This window comes from Sciurus vulgaris, assembly GCF_902686455.1.
Source record: "Sciurus vulgaris genome assembly, contig: HiC_scaffold_188_arrow_ctg1, whole genome shotgun sequence".
NCBI classification, from domain to species: Eukaryota; Metazoa; Chordata; class Mammalia; order Rodentia; family Sciuridae; genus Sciurus; species Sciurus vulgaris.
In genome coordinates this window covers 1-13,284 of record NW_027632866.1, presented here as the reverse complement: position 1 = coordinate 13,284, position 13,284 = coordinate 1, and the positions used below count along the sequence as shown (strand labels likewise).

The 13,284-nt window shown below is 36.7% G+C and overlaps 1 long non-coding RNA gene across 2 annotated transcripts; it reads left to right on the top strand.

The window, feature by feature from the left end:
• Positions 1-296: 296 nt before the first annotated feature.
• On the top strand, positions 297-11,103 carry LOC306652417. Of its 2 annotated transcripts, XR_013761392.1 has the most exons (4): positions 297-315; positions 803-883; positions 10,542-10,612; positions 10,996-11,103. It is a non-coding gene; the product is annotated as an uncharacterized lncRNA (long non-coding RNA). The 2 variants fall into 2 exon arrangements; XR_013761393.1 differs by lacking the exons at positions 297-315; positions 803-883 and adding an exon at positions 1,342-1,425.
• The last annotated feature ends 2,181 nt before the right edge of the window (positions 11,104-13,284 follow it).

Sequence of the window (13,284 nt, the reverse complement as noted above, 5' to 3'; positions counted from 1 at the left end):
GTTACATATTAGCGATACTATGAAATCCTCAAACTGTGTGGCAAGAAGTATACACACAGTGGAGATGCATACATATTTCCTTTTTAACATTCTGTCTTCCTTGTTTATTGTCTTTGGCTCATTGCATGTCTTCCCCCCCCCCCGCCCCCCAGAAAGTGAACAAATTTCAGTTTGATGTTTTACAACAAAAGTTCATCATTAGTTCTTTGTTAGTTAATCTTTATCATTAATTTTTGTTTAATTTTGTTTAATTAATTTTTGTTAGTCAAAAATAAGATACATTTCTGTCTTCCAGGCTTCAGTGTCCACATGAAGGTGGATATTTTTATAGTTTATTAGCCAGAAAATTGCTTAAAAATCTCCTTTATATATTTTCTTTTAAAAATTTATATTATTGGAACATCATTGGTTTTCTTGATCCTGTAAAAGAATGTAACAGTTATAGAAGTAAATGACATAATATTGTACTGATGTGCATTAAAATGTAATGAATGTGACTTGGCCAAGAAATGGAGGAATGTGGGCCTCAGGATGAAATTCCAATCATGTAATACCGATTCATGTCCAAAAGACTTTCCAGAGAAGCAGTGCTCTGAATTTGATGGGAAACATTTCAACATCAGTGGTCTTTCCCCTAATGGGAGGTGGCTTCCAATGTACAATGGGAGCAAGTAATTATAATATCTTTGATGTAAATTTTTTGAGACCTTAGAACACATGGCTTTATTATTTTACACCCCCAACTGACTCTTTTTTAATTTTTACATTTGCCATAAAAGATCTTTGTAAACTCTATTTTCAGGTTGCCAGAACTACTAACTTCTACCAATTGAAGGACAGGGTTGCTGAAACCAGTCACATCTGTGTTCAAGGCCTATGTCTGGTAAGTAAACTAGAAGCTTATATATATATATATACATAGAAGTTTATATATATATACCGTGATTTAATTACAATAGTTTTTTTCTCTTTCTCTAACCAGATATTCCTTGTGGGGCTTCCTGGTACATTCTTGTGACTTCCAATAAATTAATTTTTATATCATGTTATCTATTGGAATGTGATTAAATTTGTTACTAGGCCATTCTTTGTCATTTGATAATGACTCATAAAGCACCATTTGCTGATTTTGTTTTGCTTATGCTATTCAGAATCAAGATAAAGATGGTGTGAGCTCCCTAAAAAGGTAGAAACTGCTTTTGCTACTTTGATTGTGACCTGCTATGGTGACATTTAACTAACACCTTTGTTAAAATTCTCTCTCTAGCCCTCTATCTCTCATTTCTTATGTACATTCAAGGAGTATCTTAATTGTACTAATTGTGTTTTGAAGTAGTCTGGCTGTGATCATGTGTTAAACTCCAAGGTCAAGAGAGACAAACATGGAGTGTGTGGTGGAGATAACTTACTGCAGGACAATGGCAGGTGTCTTCAGCAGTGCCCATTATGTTCAACTGTGTATTTGCTTCTAGTTTTCCCTTTTATTTAATGTAATAGTAGAGTACATGAGGAAGGTATAATAGTAACACTTTACTATTGCTTTGTGTGCTCTATACCCTCAGTTCAAAATGATTATGAAAGAAATACTTCCTAAATATAAAAATTACCTTATACCAAATGTACTTTTAAATTAATGAATTCACCCTCCCAAGACAAATCTAATTATTAAAAATTATTATTAAAAATATAATTGATGCATTTTGAGAATAAGAGTAAATTCAGTGTTATTTGACCAAGATGTGTAAATAGAGTCCTAGAGATTGACTGTTCCTGTAATCTAAAATGTATATACTTATGATATTTTTTTCAGGAACCTTACTTTAAATTATTATCATTTGAACCACTCTTTTTTTTTTTTTTCGTCTGACCTGGTCTAGCTGTTGTGTTTGTTATTAATATTGAAAATTTTGATTGAAGGCAAAGAATAAAACCATTAACTTAAATAGCAGATCATAAGTATTTGATTTCTCAAGCAGTATCTGAATTACAGATATTAATAATTGATATTTGGTCTTGATTTCACTTTTACTCAAATGACTGTGAGAATATCTCAGATATTTTCCAGTCTAAAATTTTCTGGACAAACTTTTTTTTTTTCTTTTTTATGAAATAAAAGCAGACCATTAAGACTTCCCTTGCACAGTACAAGTGTGTTATTTATAGCTATGTTTTTCAGCATCATATTGTGTTCATATGTGTTTGAACATGTGTTATGTTATTATGAGTTATCTCAATTAAAGAGGTATAACTTAAAACTCAAAGATTATATTTTTACCTATAATGTAAGTGTAGAACAGTTCATACTCTTCCATGCTGGTGGTACTTATTAGATGATTTGGCATACTATTTTTCTAGTTGATTTTATTCATTATTTCATGAAAGCCACACACATTTGATCTCCTGTAATCAATGACTCATACTTATCACAGTCTGTTGAAAAGTATATATATATTTTTTATTTATTTATTTTTTTTATTGTAAACAAATGGGATACATGTTGTTTCTCTGTACATGGCACAAAGGCATTCCATTTGTGTAATCATAAATTTACATAGAGTAATGTTGTTTGATTCATTCTGTTATTTTTTCCCTTCCCCCCCCACCCCTCCCACCCCTCTTTACCCTCTATACAGTCCTTCCTTCCTCCATACTTGCCCCCCTCCCTAACCCTAACTCTAACCCTAACACTAACCCTTCCCTCCCCCCCATTATGTGTCATCCTCCACTTATTAGCGATATCATTCATCCCTTGGCTTTTTGAGATTGGCTTATCTCACTTAGCATGATATTCTCCAATTTCATCCATTTGCCTGCGAATGCCATAATTTTATCATTCTTTATGGCTGAGTAATATTCCATTGTATATATATACCACAGTTTCTTTATCCACTCATCAATTGAAGGGCATCTAGGTTGGTTCCACAGTCTGGCTATTGTGAATTGAGCAGCTATGAACATTGATGTGGCTGTGTCTCTGTAGTATGCTGATTTTAAGTCCTTTGGGTATAGGCCAAGGAGTGGGATAGCTGGGTCAAATGGAGGGTCCATTCCGAGTTTTCTAAGGAATCTCCACACTGCTTTCCAGAGTGGCTGCACTAATTTGCAGCCCCACCAGCAATGTAAGAGTGTACCTTTCTCCCCACATCCTCGCCAACACCTGTTGTTGCTCGTATTCTTGATAATCGCCATTCTAATTGGGGTGAGATGGAATCTTAGGGTAGTTTTGATTTGCATTTCTCTGATTACTAGAGATGTTAAACATTTTTCCATATGTTTGTTGATTGCTTGTAGATCTTCTTCTGTGAAGTGTCTATTCATTTCCTTAGACCATTTGCTGATTGGGTTATTTGTATTCTTCGTGTAGAGTTTTTTGAGTTCTTTATAGATTCTGGAGATTAGCGCTCTATCTGAAGTATGATTGGCAAAGATATTCTCCCACTCTGTAGGCTCTTTCTTCGCATTGCTGATAGTTTCCTTTGCTGAGAGAAAGCTTTTTAGTTTTGAATCTATCCCAGTGGTTGATTCTAGCTTTTATTTCTTGTGCTATGGGAGTCCTGTTAAGGAAGTCTGATCCTAGACCAACAAGGTGAAGATTTGGACCTACTTTTTCTTCTATAATCTGCAGGGTCTCTGGTCTGATTCCGAGGTCCTTAATCCATTTTGAGTTTAGTTTCGTGCATGGTGAGAGATATGGGTTTAGTTTCATTCTGTTGCATATGGATTTCCAATTCTCCCAGCACCATTTGTTGAAGAGGCTATCTTTTCTCCATTGCATATTTTTTGGCACCTTTGTCTAGTATGAGAAAATTGTATTTATTTGGGTTTGTGTCCGTGTCCTCTATTCTGTACCATTGATCTACCTGTCTATTTTGGTACCAATACCATGCCGTTTTTGTTACTATTGCTTTGTAGTAGAGTTGAAGATCTGGTATTGCAATACCCCGTTTCACTCTTCCTGCTAAGGATTGCTTTAGCTATTCTGGGTTTCTTATTCTTCCAGATGAATTTCATGATTGCTTGCTCTATTTCTGTAAGGTACATCATTGGGATTTTAATTGGAATTGCATTGAATTTGTATAGCACTTTAGGTAGTATGGCCATTTTGATAATATTAATTCTTCCTATCCAAGAACATGGAAGATCTTTCCATCTTCTAAGGTGTTCTTTAATTTCTTTCTTTAGTGTTGTATAGTTCTCATTGTAGAGGTCTTTCACCTCTTTTGTGAGATTGATTCCCAAGTATTTTATTTTTTTTCGAGGCTATAGTGAATGGGGGTAGTTTTCCTAATTTCTCTTTCCGAAGATTCATCACTTATGTATAAAAATGCGTTGGATTTATGGGCATTGATCTTGTAACCTGCTACTTTACTGAATTCACTTATGAGTTCTAAGAGTTTTCTGGTGGAATTTCCAGGTTCCTCTAAATATATAATCATGTCATCAGCGAACAGGGATAGTTTGAGTTCTTCTTTTCCAATTCGTATCCCTTTAATTTCTTTGGTTTGTCTACTTGCTCTGGCCAGAGTCTCAAGAACGATGTTGAATAGAAGTGGTGAAAGAGGGCATCCCTGCCTTGTTCCAGTTTTTAGGGGGAATGCTTTCAGTTTTTCACCATTTAGAATGATATTAGCCATGGGCTTAGCATAAATGCCCTTTACAATGTTAAGGAATGTTCCCACTATCCCTATTTTTTCTAGTGTTTTGAGCATGAAGGGGTGCTGTATTTTATCAAATGCTTTTTCTGCATCTATTGAAATAATCATGTGATTCTTGACTTTAAGTCTATTAATATGGTGAATTACATTTATTGATTTCCTGATGTTGAACCAACCTTGCATACCTGGGATGAAGCCCACTTGATCATGGTGCACTATCTTTTTAATATGTTTTTGTATGCGATTTGCTAAAATTTTGTTGAGAATTTTTGCATCGATGTTCATTAAGGATATTGGTCTGAAATTTTCTTTCCTTGATGAGTCTCTGTCTGGTTTAGGTATCAGTGTGATATTGGCTTCATAGAATGAGTTTGGGAGTGTTCCCTCCTCTTCTATTTTATGGAATATTTTGAGAAGTATTGGAATGAGCTCTTCTTTAAAGGTTTTGTAGAACTCGGCTGAGAACCCATCTGGTCCCGGACTTTTCTTTGTTGGAAGGCTTTTGATGACTTCTTCTATTTCAGTACTTGAAATTGGTCTATTTAAATTGTTTATGTCCTCCTCGTTCAGTTTAGGCAATTCATATGTCTCTAGAAACCTGTTGATGTCTTCGAAATTTTCTATTTTGTTGGAGTATAGATTTTCAAAATAGCTTCTAATTATGTTTTGTATTTCAATCCTGTCTGTTGTGATATTTCCTTGTTCATTCCGAATTTTAGTGATTTGGGTTTTCTCTCGTCTTCTCTTTGTTAGTGTGGCTAAAGGTTTATCAATTTTGTTTATTTTTTCGAAGAACCAACTATTTATTTTGTCAATTTTTTGTATTGTTTCTTTTGTTTCAATTTCATTGATTACAGCTCTGAGTTTAACTATTTCCTGTCTTCTACTACTTTTGGTGTTGGTCTGTTCTTCTTTTTCTAGGGCTTTGAGCTGTAGCGTTAGGTCGTTTATTTGTTGAGTTTTACTTCTTTTATTAAATGCGCTCCATGAAATAAATTTCCCTCTAAGTACTGCTTTCATAGTGTCCCAGAGATTTTGATATGATGTTTCTTTGTTCTCATTTACCTCTAAGAATTTTTTAATTTCCTTCCTAATATCTTCTGTTATCCATTCATCATATAATAGCATATTGTTTAATCTCCAGATGTTGGAATAGTTTCTGTGTTTTACTCTTTCATTTATTTCTAACTTCAATCCATTATGATCTGGTAGAATACATGCTAGTGTCTCTATCTTCTTGTATTTGCTAACATTAGCTTTGTGGCATAATATATGGTCTATTTTAGAGAAGGATCCGTGTGCTGCTGAGAAGAAAGTGTATTCGCTCTTGGTTGGATGGTATATTCTATAAATGTCCGTTAAGTCTAAATTATTGATTGTGTTATTGAGATCTATGTTTTCTTTGTTCAATCTTTGTCTGGAAGATCTGTCCAGTGGTGAGAGAGGCGTGTTAAAATCACCTAGTATTATTGTGTTATGGTCTATTTGGTTTCTGAAATTGAGAAGGATTTGTTTGACATACATGGATGAGCCACTGTTTGGGGCATAGATGTTTATGATTGTTATATCTTGCTGATTCATGCTTCCCTTAAGCAGTATGAAATGACCTTCTTTATCCCTTCTGACTAACTTTGGCTTGAAGTCCACACTATCGGAAATGAGGATGGATACTCCAGCTTTTTTGCTGAGTCCATGCGCATGGTATGTTTTTCCCCATCCTTTTCACCTTTAGTCTATGGGTATCTTTTTCTATGAGGTGAGTCTCTTGCAGGCAACATATTGTTGGGTCTTTCTTTTTATTCCAATCTGCCAGTCTATGTCTTTTGATTGATGAATTCAGGCCATTAACATTCAGGGTTATTATAGAGATATGATTTGGTTCCCGGTCATTTGGTTCATTTTTTAAATTTTGTTTATTTATTTGTTTGACACAACTTGTTTCCTCCTTTATTTGACAATTCCTTTAGGATAATTCCTCCCTTTGCTGATTTGCTGCTTTGTTTTTCATCTCTTCCTCATGGAATATTTTGCTGAGAATGTTCTGTAATGCTGGCTTTCTTTTTGTAAATTCTTTTAGCTTTTGTTTATCATGGAAGGATTTTATTTCATCGTCAAATTTGAAGGTAAGTTTTGCTGGGTATAAGATTCTTGGTTGGCATCCATTTTCTTTCAGGGCTTGAAAAATGTTGTTCCAGGCCCTTCTAGCTTTTAGGGTCTGGATTGAAAAGTCTGCTGATATCCGTATTGGTTTCCCCCTGAATGTAATTTGGTTCTTTTCTCTCACAGCTTTTAAAATTCTGTCTTTATTTTGTATGTTAGGTATTTTCATTATAATGTGCCTTGATGTGGGTCTGTTGTAATTTTGTGTATTTGGAGTCCTATAAGCCTCTTGAACTTGATTTTCCATTTCATTCTTCAGATTTGGGAAATTTTCTGATATTATTTCATTGAATAAATTGTTCATTCCTTTGGCTTGTTTCTCTAGGCCTTCCTCAATCCCAATAATTCTTAAATTTGGACTTTTCATGATATCCCATAGTTCTTGTAGATTCTGTTCATGATTTCTTACCATCTTCTCTGTTCAACTTTGTTTTCAAGGTTAAATATTTTGTCTTCAATGTCTGAGGTTCTGTCTTCCAGGTGTTCTATCCTATTGGATATGCTTTCTATGGAGTTCTTAATTTGGTTTATTGTTTCTTTCATGTCAAGGATTTCTGTTTGGTTTTTTTTCAATATCTCTAACTCTTTCTTGAAATGATCTTTTGCTTCCTGTATTTGCTCTTTTAACTGTCGATTGGTGCGATCATTCAATGCTTGCATTTGCTCTTTCATCTCATCGTTTGCTTCTCTGATCATTTTAATTATGTACATTCTGAACTCCTTTTCTGTCATTTCTTCTGCCATGCTGTCATTGGGTTTTATTGATGTAACATCTAGATTTGTTTGCAGCATTTTCTTTCCTTGTTTTCTCATATTGTTCAGGTATCAGTTGACCGCTGAGATATTGCAGATTTCCTCTATTGACTTACAATGTCCCTGAAGATTTCTATATATATCCCCCCTTAGCCTTCAGTAGGCTGAAGTCTTGGAGGAAGTTGATAATGCGGAGCTCCACAAGGAAGCTGCCTCTCTAGGAGTGGTGGCCTTCAGGTGGGATATAATCCCTGCTAGTGGGCAGAGGTGCCTCCACTTGTTGACCAATGGTCATCCAAAGGGGACCTAGGCTGCGGGCTGAGGCAAGGCCTGTTTGGGCCTGAGTCTCTAGTTTTACCGTCCTTGTGGGGAAACCTCACCCGGCAGGGAAGACTCACCCGGTGGGGAGGTCTCGCTGGTCAGTACCCTCCTAGAGGTTCCCCTCAATTACAGCTACCGCCTGGGCTGGGCTGCCTTCCTCTGCAAAGTTCTCAGGGGCCCGGCCCTACCTCCTGGGCCTGGGAGCCTCACCCTTTGCAGATGAATCTCCTTAGGCTGCCCCTCCTCAGAGAATATGCCCGCAGGCCTGGAACCTTCGCTCCGCCCTAAGCCTGTCTCTGTGCGGCTCTTCCACCCAGAAGCCTCCTAGATCCTGGGACCCTGCTCTGCCCCTAATTGCTTGGCTATGCGGCCCCTCCTTTGAGCAGCCACCTGGGGCCCCGTACAATCTCTCTGAGTCCCAGAGACCCGCCACAGGCCTCTTCCTCCAGACAGCCGCCCAGTATTCCGGTGCGGTCACTAGGAGTCCAAGCAACTCACTGCGTGCCTCCTCCTCCCACCAACCACCCGTAGCCCTGGGCAATCAATCACTCCGAGTCGAAGTGACCCTCCCCGTTCCTCCTCCTTCTCCAGATAACCCCCGGGGTGTTCAGGAGCGGTCGCTCTGAGTGGCTCTGAGTCCACGTGACCCGCAGCACGGGTCCTATGGGCAACCGCCCGGAGCTCTTGGTGCAGCCACTCAAGACCAAGCGACCCACCACGCTCCTCCTCCAGGCAGCTCCCCTGTGTTCAGGCGCTGTCACTTTAAGTCCAAACAACTCACCACTCGCCTTCTCCTCTGAGCAGCCGCCTGGAGCGCTAATGCAGTCACTGCGAGTCCAAAGGACCCGCTGCGCTTCTCCTCCTCCTCCGGGCAGGCCCCGGGGTTCAGAAGTGGTCTGAGTCCAAACAGCTCGCCACGCAGCCTCTCCTCTGGCAACCGCCTGAAGCTCTGGTGTAGTCACCCCAAATCCAAGCGGCCGCCTTCCTCTTCCTCCTCCTCGTCCTCAGGGCAGGCCCCGGGGTTCAGAAGCGTCGTTCTGAGTCCAAACACCTCGCCGCGGAGCTTCTCTTCTGGCAACCGCCTGTAGCTCTGGTGCATTCACTCCGAATCCAAGTGGCCACGCTCCTCCTCCTCTTCCTCAGGGCAGGCCCCGGTGTCCTGAGTCCACACAGCTCTCCTCGCCACTCCTCCCCTGGGCAGCCGCTGGAGCCCCAGTGGTTGCTCCGAGTCCCAGTGCTGTGCCGAGCGGCCTCCTTTTTGGCACTCCTAGTTGTCCGAGTTCACTGCTCCAGTGGGGGGAGGGGCGTCTCACCGGCAGCTCTACTTCACAAAGTTTCCTGCGTTCCGGGACCACCGTCCCATCCGGGACGCCTCCCCAATGGGAGAGACTCACCGGCTGCTTTGAGTTGGTCCCAAGTGTCTCAATATCTCCTCTTTTGAATCCTGAGTCCTGGAGCAACATGAAATGCAGCCACCCTCTAGGCCGCCATCTTGAAACTCCTGAAAAGTATATTTTTGAGGAGAAAAACATAATTCAAATTAGGATTAAATAGTTAACCTTGCAAAAACTGTACTGTGAAGTAATTGATTTGTAAATGGACAAAAGTGTTGAAGTCATTTTCTGTACGTATGTTCTTCTTAAATAGCATTGGCCACATTTCTGTTCCCTGGTGGTCACTTTTTCTTGTTGCCTTTGCTATGTGTCAGGCTAGCTTTCTTGAAAAACTCTAGCAGATAGAGTGAAAGTATTGAACAGGAATATTTTATAGTGAAGAGAAGGTGAGTTGAAAATCATTCTTTAAGGCTGATAACCTACAACTAATATGTAAGTATACTGTATGCAGACTCTTCCTACCATTTATCACATTATATTTAAAATAGGATGCCTTAAAGAGATAGAAAAAAGCACTGCAAGTATTTCAGGATCACAAATGTATGCTTTTATAAAACCTCTTAAGTATATCCAATGTTTTAAAATTTAGTGCGTAAGAAGTATTATAGTTTCTCTCACTACTTTATTAAGTAGGGAAAAATTGTAATAAGAAAGGACAAGAAAAACTTAAGATACACATAACTAGAACATAATCAAATATATACTTCCTCGAAAGTATTTGGATAACTATGTCATATGAATGTTTCTATGTCAGGAACAGAATGTTTCTGTGTTTCTATTTCTTGTTTAATGTATATTATTATAGTATTTCCCCTTTTTTATTGAATCTGATCACATAAAATAGAGGTATTACTTTTATTTCATTCCAGTAAACTTTTAATTTTTCTTATAGCTAGTTTATTAATAGACTTCTAAGAGCAATGTAAAATTGAGGGAGGGTAGATAAAAGAATTCCAGATTGTTGGGGGTAAATAAATATAGGGATTCCAGGTTATACTATAAACTAAAAGCTTATGAAATAGCTTGAGGTTTTCTTTTTTAGTATTATTACTTCTCAGCAATGAAATTTACTACTTACTATCTGTTCACATTATCACATGGCAAAGACCAATTGTATTGATATCTTTTGGATTTGTGAATAGAACTTGAAAGTTCATATTTTTCCCAATAGAAAATCTAAATGCATTAGTCAATATTGAATATGCTAATTAAGCATTTAAGGTGCTAACATACTAATTTCATTCTATTCTATGTTAAGAATTGTATGCTGGATGTGGAGGTGCATACTTGTAATTCCAGTGACAGGAGGTTGAGGCAAGAAGATTTCAGGTCAGTCTCAGCAACTTAGAACCTGCCTCAAAATAAAGAATAAAAAGGGCTGAGGATGTAATTTAGTGTAGAGAGTCCCTGTGTTCAATCCTTACTACTGAAAATAATAATGATGATAATAAAATGAAGAAAAAACATTACTTTAAAAATAAAAAATTAGGAAGAGTTATATTTTAAGAATTTGAAACTCTATGTGCTTCTAGACGACAGCTGCTTTTTTCCAATCCTTAGTAACTTATTAAGGTATTGGTTCAAAAGGAATAACCAGTTTCATTTTTTAAAGGTAAAATGAAATTAGAACTGACTGTACCATTCATTTAGCAGTAATATCCTCTAGGACACCTGTGCTTGTGAAATTGAACACATATAACTTTATATTGCAGGTTACAATGTTGTTGTAAAGATTCCCACAGGAGCAACAAACATTGAAATTCTTCAGCACAGCTATTCTGGAAAACCAGATGACAATCACCTTGGTAAACATTTTTGGTAAGCAGCAGCCAATATGTGGTTTGTGTGCAATTTCATGGAGGTCTGAGGTTGGTGTGAATTCCTGGAAGGCAACAAGAATCCCTGGAGCAAACACAATTTCAGTTCCTACTGAGCTTAGGTCCTCCGACTCTGTACATGTGTTCTTCTTAAGCAAAATATATCCTTTTCGAAAGAAACACTGAACTAAATTCTGAAAATTTTTTTTCAATTTTTTTCTTCATAAGGATATTTTAGATAACCAAATCCATGTTCACTTAAATACCTGTGTATTTAGAATACAATTCTCCCCCTTTTATCTAATAATAATTATGCAACTTTTTGGCATTTATATTTGGAAATTAGCTTTAAAATTTAGATAATTTTGCTTAGACACAACATGAAAAGAATATTTTACAAAACTTTCGCATCTGAGAAACATCTTAAAAGTTGACTTACCAATAGTTTACCATGCTGGAATAGGTGGTGATGTTCAGCTGATATTGAGGAATTATCTACTTCACATTAATAAAATATGAAATATTGGCCCAGATAATTAATCTTATAACAGGGAATGTGAATCTGTTACGAATAGATTATTTCAGGAATTATATTTGGCATTACCAAAGTCAGATGTAAAAGGGATCAACCGCATAATGGATACAGGGAATCTTTTTGGGGTGAATTAGAAATAGATTAAGGTGGTGGTCACACATTATGAATGTATTAAATGACATTGAAGTGTTCATTTAAAGTGATTAATTCTGTGGTTTTCTGAATTTCATCTTAATAAATGCAAATGATTAATTTTTCCAGAGAATAAATTTAAATATTTTGATATGTTATCCTTTTATGTTTATTTGAAATTCTTTTTATTTTGCTAAAAAATATTAACCTGTATGCATAGACACAGAAAATGCTACAGTATATGTAGATAAATAATCCAGTAGGTCTCTCTAAGGTTCCAAATGTACATATCTGTATCTTCCTGGGAATAGACCACAGGTTCTGCGCAAGGTTAAAAAATTAGAAATGTTCATCAATAAAGTATCATCCTTTCTAAGATAACTACAAATGTAAATGTTAAAGTTTAATTTGAAGTGAGCAAAACAAACAAATTCACTAGAAGGGATTTTTAAAATGTTTATGAAATTTTGTAACTAAAAGTAACAAAATATGTAGAATTTTTTTCACAAATCCTGTTTCCCTTAGAGTTAATGTAACAGATGGTTCTTTAAATAGGCCTGTCTACATTTGATCAAGTGCAGACTCCTACACAGAGGAATTTCTGTTTAGAGAATAAATTTAGAATGTTATTTGTTCTTCATTGAACTCAGTATAATATATAAAGGCAGTTTAACTAGTTCACATATACACAGAAACTTGTAACTGATTTTGCAGTGATCCCTTGAAGATTGCTTTTTCAGAGGGGTATTGCATTTATTATGAAGTTTAGCATTTATTATGAAGTATGTCAACTTCGTGCTTTTGGTGCAGTTCCCTGCATGTCAAACACATTTTTTCCCCAAAAGTTTATTGTTTCACTGAGCAGTATAACACTAGTAAAACAAGAAGAGAAGCACTTGATTATTACAGTTTTATGATTGTAAAGTTTTAAATATTATATATTCTCTTGAAAATTAAAAATAAATAGCACAGATTTTACCCTTTACATACTTTGTAAACATTTTCCAAATTTGATCCTGATGAAGGGCCTGTTGAGACAGAAATTTGTATTGACTTATTATGCAATGTAGGAAATGAGCTAGAAGTTTGTCTAACATCACAAAGCAACTAATTGAGACAATTTGAACTTAACCCACTGTTTGAATATTAAATTCTTTTGTCTTTTTACTACCACACTATTGTGGACACCATGCAATTTTATATTTAAAAAGCAACAAATTAAGAATATATACTATACTGTTCTTTTGCATACATGTATTTGATAGGCTTATCTTATTACCTATCAATGGAAAAGAGAGAACAAGAAAAGGCATGAATAGAGAAGGAGATAGGAGTATTATTCTGAAAAGCTGATATTCACATATATTTCAACAGAGATAGAGTGCCTCTACAAAAGATCGAGACAGGTGCATAGAGAGCTGTGTAGTCATTGCATAGCCTTTTAGAACACTGACCCTAGATTTTAAGCTTTGTACATTTTTTTTCCAAGACAAGTATAAATGGAGTCTTGCCACAGT